Source organism: Pelodiscus sinensis, chromosome 14 (genome assembly GCF_052426305.1).
Source record: "Pelodiscus sinensis isolate ZL-2025 chromosome 14, ASM5242630v1, whole genome shotgun sequence".
Classification (NCBI taxonomy): domain Eukaryota; kingdom Metazoa; phylum Chordata; order Testudines; family Trionychidae; genus Pelodiscus; species Pelodiscus sinensis.
In genome coordinates, this window is record NC_143065.1 from 32980318 (window position 1) to 32993472 (window position 13155).

General features: G+C 43.0%; 1 protein-coding gene across 6 annotated transcripts in view; it reads right to left on the reverse strand.

The window, feature by feature from the left end:
- AKAP13 (A-kinase anchoring protein 13) overlaps positions 1 to 10622 on the reverse strand; it is a 378791-nt gene extending 368169 nt beyond the window's left edge. For all 6 annotated transcript variants that reach the window (XM_075897025.2, XM_075897027.2, XM_075897026.2 and 3 more), the window contains exon 1: positions 10477 to 10622. The gene's annotated coding sequence lies outside the window, so the exon portion shown is untranslated. The remainder of the gene's footprint in view (positions 1 to 10476) is intronic.
- Between the last annotated feature and the right edge of the window lie 2533 nt (positions 10623 to 13155).

A 13155-nucleotide genomic window follows, 5' to 3' on the forward strand; every position in this document is an offset into this window, starting at 1 on the left:
AATCCAAACATATGATTAATGACATGTTTAATGACAAGTCTCAGGCATACCTGGATTCCTCTGACCCAGAGGAACAACATAAGAACATAAGAACGGCCGTACTGGGTCAGACCAAAGGTCCATCTAGCCCAGTATCCTGTCTACCAACAGTGGCCAGCACCAGGTACCCCAGAGAGGGTTGACCGAAGACAATGATCAAGCGATTTGTCTCCTGCCATCCCTCTCCAGCCTCTGACAAACAGAGGCCAAGGACACCATTTTATCCCCTGGCTAATAGCCTTTTATGGACCTAACCTCCATGAATTTATCCAGCTTCTCTTTAAACTCTATTATAGTCCTAGCCTTCACCGCCTCCTCTGGCAAGGAGTTCCACAGGTTGACAACACGCTGTGTGAAGAAGAACTTCCTTTTATTAGTTTTAAACCTGCTACCCATTAATTTCATTTGGTGTCCTCTAGTTCTTCTATTATGGGAACTAATAAATAACTTTTCTTTATCAGCCCTCTCCACACCACTCATGATTTTATAGACCTCTATCATATCCCCCCTCAGTCTCCTCTTTTCTAAACTGAAAAGTCCCAGTCTCTTTAGCCTCTCCTCATATGGGACCCGTTCCAAACCCCTAATCATTTTAGTTGCCCTTTTCTGAACCCTTTCCAAGGCCAAAATATCTTTTTTGAGGTGAGGAGACCACATCTGTACACAGTATTCAAGATGTGGGTATACCATAGTTTTATACAGGGGCAGTAAGATGTTCTGGGTCTTATTTTCTATCCCTTTCCTAATAATTCCTAGCATCCTATTTGCCTTTTTGACCACCGCTGCACACTGTGTGGAAGTTTTCAGAGAACTGTCCACAATAACTCCAAGATCTCTTTCCTGATTTGTCGTAGCCAAATTAGCCCCCATCATACTGTACGTATAGTTGGGGTTATTTTTCCCGATGTGCATTACTTTACACTTATCCACATTAAATTTCATTTGCCATTTTGTTGCCCAATCACTCAGTTTGGTGAGATCTTCTTGGAGTCCCTCACAGTCTGCTTCTGTCTTGACTATCCTAAACAGTTTGGTATCATCTGCAAACTTTACTACCTCACTGCTTACCCCTTTCTCCAGATCATTTATGAATAAGTTGTGATAACAAATCACAACAGGGCCCGTTCACATCATTTCCAGGTAGGTAAGTGGAGTATCATAGAATTGTAGTACTGGAAAGGACCTCAAAAGGTCATCCAATCCAGTTCAGTCCCCGTCACCCATGACAAGACTAAGTATTACCTAGACCATCCTTGACAGGTGTTTTTCTAACCTGCTCTTAAAAATCTTCAACAATGGAGTTTCCACAACCTCCCTAGGCAATTTATTTCCATTCTTAATGTCCAACCTAAGCCTCTCATGCTGCAATTTAAGCCCATTGTAAGTGAGTGTTTTTAAATGACACCAAAAGAAGGGAAGGGGGATCCAAGAACATTAAAGATCTACAAATATTTTTTTTATTAGCACCAGAAATTGTCAATAGTTATGGCCAAGCTTTCTGTTCCCATCATTGTGCAGTATGTGGAGTGGCAGTTATTATTTCTGTTACCATAACACCCAGGAGCCCCAGCACAATGGTTGCTTCCTGTACTGCAAGCAAGAGATAAACAAAGAGTTTGTAAAGCACTTTGGGATCCCCTTCGAGATGAAGAGTACCATGTTATCTCTATGAGTATGAACTATCTCCTTGTTATCCTCCAAGCTAAGCTGGAATGTTTACAACTGCAGGATACAATTTTTTTTAAAAAAAAAAAATCTACATATAGGCTACACAATGAATGCTTATGGTAATTTCTGATCCCTTTTGTTCAAAGTACTAGAAGTCCTTCAATTCAGCCTTTCATGGAATTTTATGGGGATCTCCAGACTTACTATAAGGTAAGTCTCTAATGAGGTACAGCTGAAAGCCACTTTAGATTGTAAAAACCCACTATCCAGTAATTCAGACAGTGTTTCAGCTTAGTCAAAAAAACAAAATAAAACAAAACCAAGACTTCCACAATGCAGAATCATGACAGATGAATTAATAGTTTTAGGGTAAGAATAATTCTCCAAAAACTCTCAATTCCCCTCTTGCCCACAAAAGCACTTCCCCCTTTGCCCATCCCCATCCAAATATTAGTTATTCCAATCACAAATATGTATTTCATGCGGTCTCAGTATCCCAGAGGCAATTCAAAAGCAAAGGCCATAGTGAGCAGTCCTTCCACTTCATTAAGCCTATATTTTCTGCACACATGCACACAGCCAAACACAAACACACACATGCACACAACCAATTCTGTTTTCCTTAATAGTAAACCACAAAGTTTACTCTGATGTTGAGAAAACAGGCAAATGCTTGGGTAAAGCTGAATACTATGGTACATATGACACTTTCATCAACAGAACTGGATTCACTTTCAGAGCAGCACTTCAGATACCAAGATGCATCCCAAACATGGTCCATTTCCTTTATTCATGGTTTAGAATTAGCATGCAAACAATTAGACCATCATCAGACAAAATGACCCCTCTGATAAGGCTCACAGCAACATTCTACCGCCCTCTCAAAAAAGACTGCCCATGCTCCCGGTTCTATTGGACATCCCTAAATTCACAAGAGTAATGGCAATAATAAGATGAACCCAGCCAGCACACATGCCATCACGTGTATGATAGTCCATAAAGGAGTAAAGGTGGAGTCAGTATTTTTATTTAAAAGACAGATCATCATTTAGAACAGCTCTGGTATAGTATAATACTTATTAGTAAGGGATTTACTAATTATAACACTGAATTTTATAAAGCAGCTAAAGTACAGAATGCAGAGCCACACTGAATAAAAGAGACATTTACCCTCCTGATTAATTTTGCCAAAAGCATTGGATTTAAGAACTTAGATGAGGTTGTAAAGCGTGCAACAGGTTTTACAAATGCTTACTGTTTTGAACAGCAATAGGCTAGGTTGATAAAAGCATGGCATTTGAATGGTTAACCAGTAAGCATCACCACCATGTGCAGAGGGTTGCTCCTGCCCTGTGAAGCCCACCGCACTCCCCACCACACCAGTTTAATTGGTTAATGGGTTAAACATAGCTAGTTAACCAATTAAACGTTAACAGAGATTTTACATCCCTAATCACTACATGCAGAATTCTGATGTGAGCACACTAAGAATTCTATGGTAGCCCTGGTATAAGACTAAATACCACAATCTGTACTCTAAAAGGGCCACAATATATCAACCCTATAAAGAATGGGTCATATCAACAATCCCCTCCTTCTCTAGATATAAAGGGTCATCTTTTTTCTCTCTCCCTCAAAGACAAAGTAATAACATGATTAAGTACTTTAAGAGAAAAGTCTCTAATTCCCACCAATATTGGATAAACGTTGAGTGGAATTTGGCACTGCAACAAGCTCCTCTCTATATAAAAGTACTCATGTTGCAAACTTTACATATCCTCTGTAAGAGGGGTGTAGAAAGCAAACATACATTTGGGAAAACTTCAAGCCAAAAATTGCTGCTCTGAGGCTGATGCAGTTTAACATTCTCCACAAACCTGACTGGCCACCAAGTCAAGGCCCAGGAGCCAGGCTAATGAAGATCAGAAGCTGTCAGGAGCTACAGGCATATGTTTTGGCAAGCCGCACCAAACATTTAGAATTTTTCTTATTCTATTATTATGTTATAGAAATAAATTTGCAAATGCTTGAAAGTTTAAACGTGAATTGATGCCAGCTAAACATTTCTCAGCAGATGTGTTTAATTTAAACGAACCCATAAGAACATCTGAAGTGGATCTCTCTGGCTGCCTTGGTCCTGCAATTCCTACTTATGTGAGTAATCCCCCATCATTCATGCAGTTCCATGCAAACCAACGGGATAAGTCATGCAAGGCATAAACAGGTGAGAAAGAGTTGCAAGATAACTCACTATGTCTGCTATTGCCAAGAGTTATTCTCCCACATTAGAAGGGCAGGAACATTTATTTGGGAAGGAATTTATTATTAACGTGATAACGACAGCAGCACAGAAAAGTTATTTTTGGAATGGAAGGCGAGCTAGCTAATTTTGGAAAAAGTGAGATGGTGTGGAAAAGAGGAATTACTGATGTTTATAGAAGGCAGAAAACCAAAGAAAATATAAATGCAGAAATAGGGATCTCAGACTGCCTTAAAGGAGAAAAATTAACATACACCATTTCTAAAGGACGGGATTATTCTATGAATTAAAATTATACAAGACAAAGTACCAACCTAATCTTAAACTCTGACATCTGCCAATGCATCTGCGTACAAGCTGTCAAGTTATGCAGGGCCCATGGTTCTGGCAGACCTCTCCAACCACAAGAGTGATTCCACAGTAGCACAGTCCCCTTAATAGCACCCAGGCATAGAAGATGTGGCTCCAGATATTCTGTGCTATTGGACAGGGAACTGTTGCAACACACAATTAACTAGAACTGTTTCTGGGACTACTCTGGAATGGTGCCCAGCAAAAAGTAATCACCTGCCGTGCCTCCAGAATCAACATGCTAAGATCACAAGGCCCCCCATCTCAAAGATCTCTGGAACTGTCCCCAGGTCAGCTTCATTGCAGCTTAGAATTGGAACTGTTAAGTTGCCCTTTAGAAATTTGTATTACTTCAGTTTAACTCCCTTTAATCTTGCCAATATTTTGCTGGAAGTTACTCACTCTCCAGCATCCAGTCTCTCTTGTTAGTTAGTTAGTTAGATAGATTAGATAGATTAGATCCTAATACATAAAAAATAAATGCCTGACTATGCTACACATTTTGTCATGTACAAATGTTAACATGGTAAAGGATGTATTTTTCCAGTTAAGACAACACTTTTGAGTCTGAGATTCATTTGCTGAGAACAATTCAACTATTATACACTTCTGAACAAATATATGGAAACACTAAGAGGCTGCAACTTAACTGGATTTATAGTTGCAACACTATGAATTAGAAAATGTAGTTGCAATTTTATTGTGTAGTCAAAGCAAAAGTCACACTCTTAAAAAGAAGTAAATAGATATAACGTGCTGCAGCAGGGGGGGAGGAGGGGAAGATGTGTTCTATGAATTAAATGTAGCAACAGGTTGATTATGTAAATATTTGTTCTGGAATGTTGTCAGAATACTTCCTTATCACTAGCCAAAGGAACACTTTAAAGTGAGGGTTACTGCCTTCCAAAGCCACATAAAGGTCAACTCACGGGAAAAAAAGACAGCTTATAAAGAGTCCTTTTCTTACCTATCTCAAGGTTTTTGCTATCATCTGCAATGATCAGGAAGACTGGCTCTGAGTGATGACATGAGAAACATTAAGTGGCAGACTATTCAGGAAGTATAGGGCATAGCTATAATTTTTCTGCCCACATCATTTTTCCAACAAAAAGTTAGGCATTTGGTTATGCTAGATTCTTTGCAAAGAGTTTCAGCTTTTCATAAAAGACCAACATCCAATATATAATTCTAGATTATAACCATAGATATAGATTATTAAAGGCTGCCCTGGTGCTTCCTCAGAGTTGTGATTTAGGGTCCTCTTCCTATCATTATCTTCTACAGGCTGGGTTCCCCAGCTGGAAGCCAACTCCTTTGAACCATGGCCAGAGAGTCCCATGAGGTATCACAGCATCCTACAAAGAATGGAGACCATGGTGCATCCTGGGAGATGTAGTCCAGCCAAGACATCCTTCCCCCATAGAAAGGAGATTAAGACTGCCAAACTACAACTCCCATGAGGCACTATGACAGGATTTGCAAAACAAAATGTTTTTTTTTGACAAGAGTTGAAATGTTCCATGAAGTTAAAAAAAAAATTCTGATGAGCAAGCACCCAGTCAAATATAGAGAATATGTCTGTTGATGAATAATGACACTTATGGGAGTCCAGCCCAAACTATGTGAAATTCACTACCAAACACTTAGCAGGAGGTACCTCTTAAAAAGCTGTATTCTGGTCAGTAGTAGAAACTGCACTAAAAAGAAGTAAATAAAATACACTGGAAGATGGAAAGGAAGAAGAGTTAGTACTTTGTCCAAAGGCCCATTTAATTTGAAAAGAGTGAAGAAATCAATGAATAGCACAGAAGCACAAGTTTATTGGCCAGGCACTCATGTATTGGGAAGGTTTCCATTTTCTTTGGACAGTTGCATCTTTTCTTTTTCCAGAACACAGGTTCTTAATAGATGGTCACTTACTGGAAAAGGATAACAAGCAGGAGGCATAATGGTCTTCTCCTCTTTAATAAGGTGTTCTGAAAACATATTGTCTTTGGTCAACATTTGGTTTTGTTTCACCTGAATGCAAACAGACATTCTGAAGCAGATGACAGGGTCTAGTTTTACTGTAGTTTGTACTTCTCAATCATCTGCTAAAGTACTAGCTTTATAGAGTTGCCCCAACCACCACCATTAATCTGAAGTAACCATACTCACACACCTGAGTAACAAGAAACGTTCCCTCTAAACTTTTTTCCATCTATTTGTGGAATAAATTTCGTTATGGTCACCAAGGCATGTGCGAATGCGCACCACCAATAGAAACACATGCTGACAGCTGTGGTCACTGCTAATCAGTTGGGCTACACCTCAATCTCTCCCAAGCAGCTGCCCAAGCGCTCAGCTTATATGGAACACAGATAACAACTTTTCCCTCTACTGTAACGGTAGGGAGTGTCACAGAAGTGGATTGAGACTGCAAAGCTCAGGGGACAAAACATGGTGTACACAGCCTTCCCATGACATGTCACAGCTCCAAGTTCACCCTGCAAATCAGTGATGGATTTAGACCTCTAAATCCAGGTCCCAGCCACCATAGCTATGTCTACACTCGCGGCTTCTTGCGCGAGAAATATGCAAATGAGACTAAGCGTGGAATATCAGAGACTCATTTGCATACCTAATGAGCCGTCATTGTTCAAAAGAGGCTCTTGCGTCAGAAGGAGCTGTCTACACTGCCCTTTGTGGCGCAACAAAAACCCTCTTGCACAATGCCACTATGCTGATTATTTTCAGGAATAACGGCATTGCACAAAAGGGTTTTTGTTGCGCAAGAAGGGGCAGTGTAGACAGCTCCTTCTGGCGCAAGAGCCTCTTCTGCAAAAATGGCGGCTCATTAGGTATGCAAATGAGGCTCAGCAATATTCCACACTTACTCATTTGCATATCTCTCACACAAGAAGCCGCGAGTTTAGATATAGCCCAGGTGTCCATAATACAAGTATCAACTTTAGCAGAGATACCAAGAATGTAATGGGCATGTGAACTAAGAGGGTTAGCATCCCCAAACTCTGGAGTTCTGAGTGCTTGACACCGCTCAGGATCAACTGTTAGCATGCTCTCAATCATAAACAAAGCAAGGCAGTAAATGACTGGGATTTTTTGAAGTCACTAATGATTTGTGGTGTCCAACTGAAGGCCCCTTAAGAGAGGCCCAACTCTTAGCAAGTGCCTGAAAAAGCAGGCCCCACTCACAGTGTTCCTTGTAAGCTGAGTGTGTGTGCAGTGGTTCAGGAGAGATTCAAATGCCTCCCAGCTGATTGATTAACAGAGTACCTACAGCTAGGTTTTCTATTTCTACTGGTAGTGCACATTCACACATGGCTCAGTAAATTTTTATGTGCAGTCTGCACATGGAAGGAAAAAAATCCATGCATGCATGGAAAAGATTAGAGGGAACATGTCTAAATGTCCCCTTCAGAATCTTTGTTTACCCTCCCAATGAGGGTGTGAAATGTGGATGTGCTATAATCCCCATGTTATGGGTGGAGAACTGAAGCACAAGGAGTCTATCGGACCTGAGCAAGGTCACAGAGGAAATCGGTGGTAGAACAGAGATTTGATTTCAGGTCTCATGTAGCAGACTAGCACTTGAACCACTGTATCCTCCCCTTCTTCTAACTGTATGTGGTATCCCAACAGACACACAAAACCATTAGTCACATTTGCCTGTATTGGCCAATACCCATCTACATAAAAATGACATGCAGAATATTATAGTGTTGGCAAGCTGAGCATGCACATGCAAAATAATAACCACATCATAAAGCATGATCTGATAAGATGCTAAAAGATGCATTTGATACATAGGAAGATACTCTAGTTAAGGTTCTTTAAGGGAACACAGCCAGGCTAGCTGATTGGTGAGCCCACAATCTGCCTGACTAGTTTCCTTGGGAAAGTTCATTGTGTAACAGGATATAAGAGGAAGAAGAAAAAGAAAAACTAGAACAGGGGAGGCTAGTCTTGTAGTAAGAGCACTGGCAAAATGCATTCAATTCTGCTCTCTGCCACAGACTTCCTGTGGGACTGTGATCAACTCATTCTCTGTCAGTGCCTCACCTCTATACCTGGGGAAGCAATAGTATCTCCTGCCTCGGAGATGTTGCCAAGCCAACTTCAGTAAAGTTAGTGAGGCTCTCAGATGCTCTTGTAACAGAAGAAATACAAAAACACCCACTCCATTAAATGATTCATTAATCTATTACTTCAAAAAGGATATCTAGAGCCTAACTCACCTTAGCAACCCTAACAAATTGGCTGTGTGTATGAAACAGAAGAAAAAAAATCCAGAGAAGGAATGATTTCAAGCTCCATGGGGTTACTAGGTAAACAGAAACCATGCCATTTTTTCTCCCTTAAAAAACTATTACATTACATTACCCATAACTCTCAGCACATAAGACATTCACCGCAACTCAGGACAATTGTCTAAACTTGGTTTATAGTCTACGTGTTTAACATATTTCTACTGCATCACATATCTCCTATTTATTTTAAGTTTCACGGTTGACTGAAGAACTAGGTAGTCTACAGATGCTACTGTTTTACTATCATATTTATAATGTTTTTTATTGAGACAACATCTGGGCATCTCTAAGGTGACATAACTAGAATTAGTACAGTATGCTCCTATAAAATCACTATGAAAATAGCCTGAATACAAGAATGAAAAGATACACAGTGAAGCACTGTAAAGACGCTGCAGTAGAAGCAATTAAAAAGGTCAGAAAAAATGGTCTCTACTAATCCCAATTCCTTTGTATGACCTGTGGGGATAACATGGACACAGAAGGTGGATTAATAAACCCTGACAGTTAAAAGGTTAAGAAATAGCAGCATTTCTGTGACCCTTGCTCAGGAATTCCATAGACTATTTAATTATACAAACAAGCATAGATGTGCAGTGTCTTTTAAAAACCTCTGAATAAAAACATGAAGCATGTCTCTAGCAATAACCCGGCCCCCCCTTGCCCCCCCACACACAATAATTTCAGAGGTTCATGTAAACACAAATATTACAATAGCAAGAAATCAATGACAATCTTGCATACATCATCATAGATTGTATTTAGCATCTAGATTACTTTCCCTGAAATAAAGTGGAGCTATTAAATGTAATCTGACAGTATTACTTAAACTGAAATTAAGCATTTCAGGTCACAACACCAGTGATTTCCATTCACAGGACGTTTATTTTACAACCCGAACACTCCTCCCAGGTGCACACAAACCAGGGATAAAAAAGTTTAGGAAGCTGCAATTTGTTAATGTATCAGTACAAATGGCTTTCAAGGCTCACATTCCTCTCCCCCACGCCTAACCGTTCCTCAAAATAAGAGGGATTTAACTACTGAGCTCAAACTACTCTAGAGAACTTGGTAGGTCGCGAAGCACAAACTAGAGCGGAGGGGAAAGTGTTTCGGGCTAGGGCACAATAAAGTATGTTTGCAATTAGCAAAAGCAGAAACAAAGGAAAGAAAAACGAGGAAGAGGGGGAAGAAAATCCGCAGCCCAGCCGAGGTCTGTCCGATCCAGTAGTGACCTGTGAGGGGGACCATGGCTCTGAGCCTCTCAGCAATCGCCCTTACGCAGCTCGTGGAAGACACAAAGTTGCCAAGAGAACAGCCCGGGGCTGGAGGGTTCAGTGCTTGGGGAAAGCCCCCCCCCCGGGGGGGGGGGAGCGCGAGGTAAACTTCCATGTGCATTTTCTACAGGCTCCCTCCCCAAATGCCAGAGGCCTGGGGGGGGGGGGGCAGGATAGCGGAACAATGAGGGGAGCGGGGGCAGGAGGCCTCTCCCCACGCAGGGGATAGGAAGCAACAGGAGCAGAACTGCAGGAACGACCCTTCACTCCCCCCCACTCCAGCCCCCGAGAGCAGGCAGGCGCTGCCCGTAGCCCGGCCGGAGGGGGGCGCCTCGCCCCCACAGGGGCCCCTGCACCCCCCGCCGCTTCTCCGCAGCGAGCCGGGGGCCCCGACCCCTCAGCGCGGCAGCTGGAAGGGCTCCCCCGTGCACTGCAGCAGGAGGGGCACCCCGACTCCCAGCTCGGCAGTAACTGGAGGGCTCTGCCGAGGGGGGAGCCCTGCAAACCCACCCCCCCCGCCCGCACTTCCCTCAAGTTCCTCCAACTCCTGCAAACTCGCTCGCTCACTCACCCCGCGAGCGGGGCTGCTTCGTCTGCAGCGGCAGCAGGGGACGGGGACAATGGCTGGCGGCACGGGACGCTGGTGCAACAGGCGGCGGCTCCCGGCGGCTCCCTCCCTCGGCTGGTCCTAGGAGCAAGTCCTGCACCACGGCGCATGCGCCCCCTCGGAGGGAGGGAGGGAGGGGGTCTGACCCCCCCCCCCCCCAGGTTCCTCCTCCTCCTGGTGCGGGGGTGAAGCGGGAGGCCGCTCTGATTGCACGGGCTGGGTGCCCAGGAGCTCGCGGCTGCCAATGGGTGCGCGGCCCTGGCCAGGGGAGGAGGGAGCCTGGGCGGCAGCAGTTCACGCGTGGAGGAGGGGACGTCGCGGGGAGCCTGGATGGGGGCGCGGAACGGGCTCCAAGTTGGTGCATTTCGCAGGCATGGAGCATTCAAGAGCTGAACAGGGGAGTTCATCAAAAGGCGTCCAGCCCCTTCATCAGTTTGCATAGCTCAGTGCTGCCTCCCACCTCGGGAGGTGCCCGTTACCCTCCTCGCTTTGCCGGTGGGGAAACTGAGGCACGGTCACTTACGTGACTTGCCGAAGCTCTCCAGCCCCTCGGTTCTGAGCTTGAGCGAGTAGGTCAGGACCGCACAGACTGTATATCACTGTATTTCTCATAGAGAGCTGGCACAGAAGAATAGGTGGGCTGTGGATGTTACACATTACGATTTACCTACATAGAAGAGTCCTAAATTACCATCCCGCACAGTTGGAGAACTCCTCTGGACTTTAGCTTTTTGGAACATTTCAGAAGCTGTCCCCCATTTTATGTTTTAGATTTCCTCCAGCTTCGCTGAGTCTCATAAAACAAACATTCTCCTCCCTCTTGAACAAATGATTTAAATTCCCAAGGGAGGGGATAATTTTTAAAAGCCCATGCATTTCTAGCTGAAGGGAAGCCTTTTCCTCTGTGAAAAAACATACAGTAGTTGTTTGCTGTTACTCAGTGACACTCAAATCTCAGAATTCTCTTATAAATCTGGGTCCTCTTTGGAATGCAAGTGCTCCAGAAACCTGCTGGACCATCAGAGGTGAGGGGGTGGCATGACTGCACCTTTCCATTCTCCCAAATTGTGGGGAGTACAGATTAGAGTACCCACAGGCTACTCCAGTTATGCTTTCTGAAACAATCCTGTGTAGTGTAAAGGCTTGTCCCTCTGGTCCAGGCTCAACAAGCATGAAGCATACTCTGACTCTCAGTATGCCCCCCTGCTAGCTGGACAGGCAGAGGATGATGTACAGCTGGCTATATTTATGTTATACCTCTTGAGGATTTTCCCTATGTCTGGGATTTCCCAGCAGTGTTAAGCCTTTACACCACTGGAGCTACACAAAGGGCATTCACATCAGGCAGATGACATATCTCATGTTTCACACACTCATATGGCACACACATCTTTCTCAAAAGACAGGTCTGCTTAAAAGCAGGGGGAAGTACAGGTTTACTGCACACAGAAGACCATGCTACCCTTACAATGGGCAATATTCTGAAAATTTTCACTTGTTTTTTACTCCCTTTTGTTTCATAGATGTCAATGGAACTTTTGCCACAGGAAAAATTGGAATGGGGATGGGGGAGGATGGAAATGGATGCACACATTTTGTCCCAATAAGTTTAATTTCTGAAATGGTCATTCTAATTTAGAAGTTCTCAGACTAGGATATGGGATCCACAGGGGCTTTCAGGGGCAGGAGAAAATAGTGTGGAAGTTCTTCAAAGGGTCTGGGGTGAAATCCTGGTCAGAATCTTGACAATGGCTGCAGTAGGACTCAGATTTCACCTCTGTTTCCCTGTACAATTTATGCATTGACTATCAAATTGTGATATTTTTGTGGGGAAATTGCATCTTTTTTCCAGATTGGGAAGGGAGATCGCTGGTCTGCTTTGTTTTGATTCCAGGGAGGTACTTCTAGTGAGTTTTATCACCTATGTTTCACCTTGATGTTTCTCCCTCATGTGTGACCTTTTCCAGTTTATTCAGCTGCTCTCTGAATTCTAATTAGTTATAATACCATGCTTCTTTATTGAAGTTAAAGGAACGTAGGCAGCTTCTTAAAGCCCTGGATTTATTTTTATTTGAAGGAAATAACTTTCACCTAGTAAACTTCAGCATTAGTTGTGAGTTTCAGTTTGTGTTACATTTCTAACATTTCCTCCTCCAGCTATCATAAAGCATCTCCTTCTAGTGTTTCTGTCATGATATACTCTTTTGCAGTGAAATGTGATCCTGTGCAAATAAGTGCGACACACACAAACCCACCACCACACCATTCTATTGCATGAACTATAGAAGTTATCCTTGCAGAGAGAAGGACTCATTTTGTTTGTTGAGTTGCTCACAGATTGGATGCTATGAGTTGAGTGCATATTATAAACCCCTGTTATACAATGGGAAACTATGGCACAGAGGGCCAAATTCAGCCCTGATTTAAACTTTTTGAGCCATGTTTTCCTTGCAGTGTGTGACTTATCAAACTGACAATTTAGCAGCAGAGCTGAGGTTAGCAACACCTATTTCCTGCCTTCTAATCCCTTTAACCACTAAAAATCATTGCCTTACTAGAGCCGGTTTTATCTTAAAGGACTCTGGAGCACTGAACTAAATATAGGCCTGATCGTGTGTCCATTTAAGTAAATGGCAAGAGTCA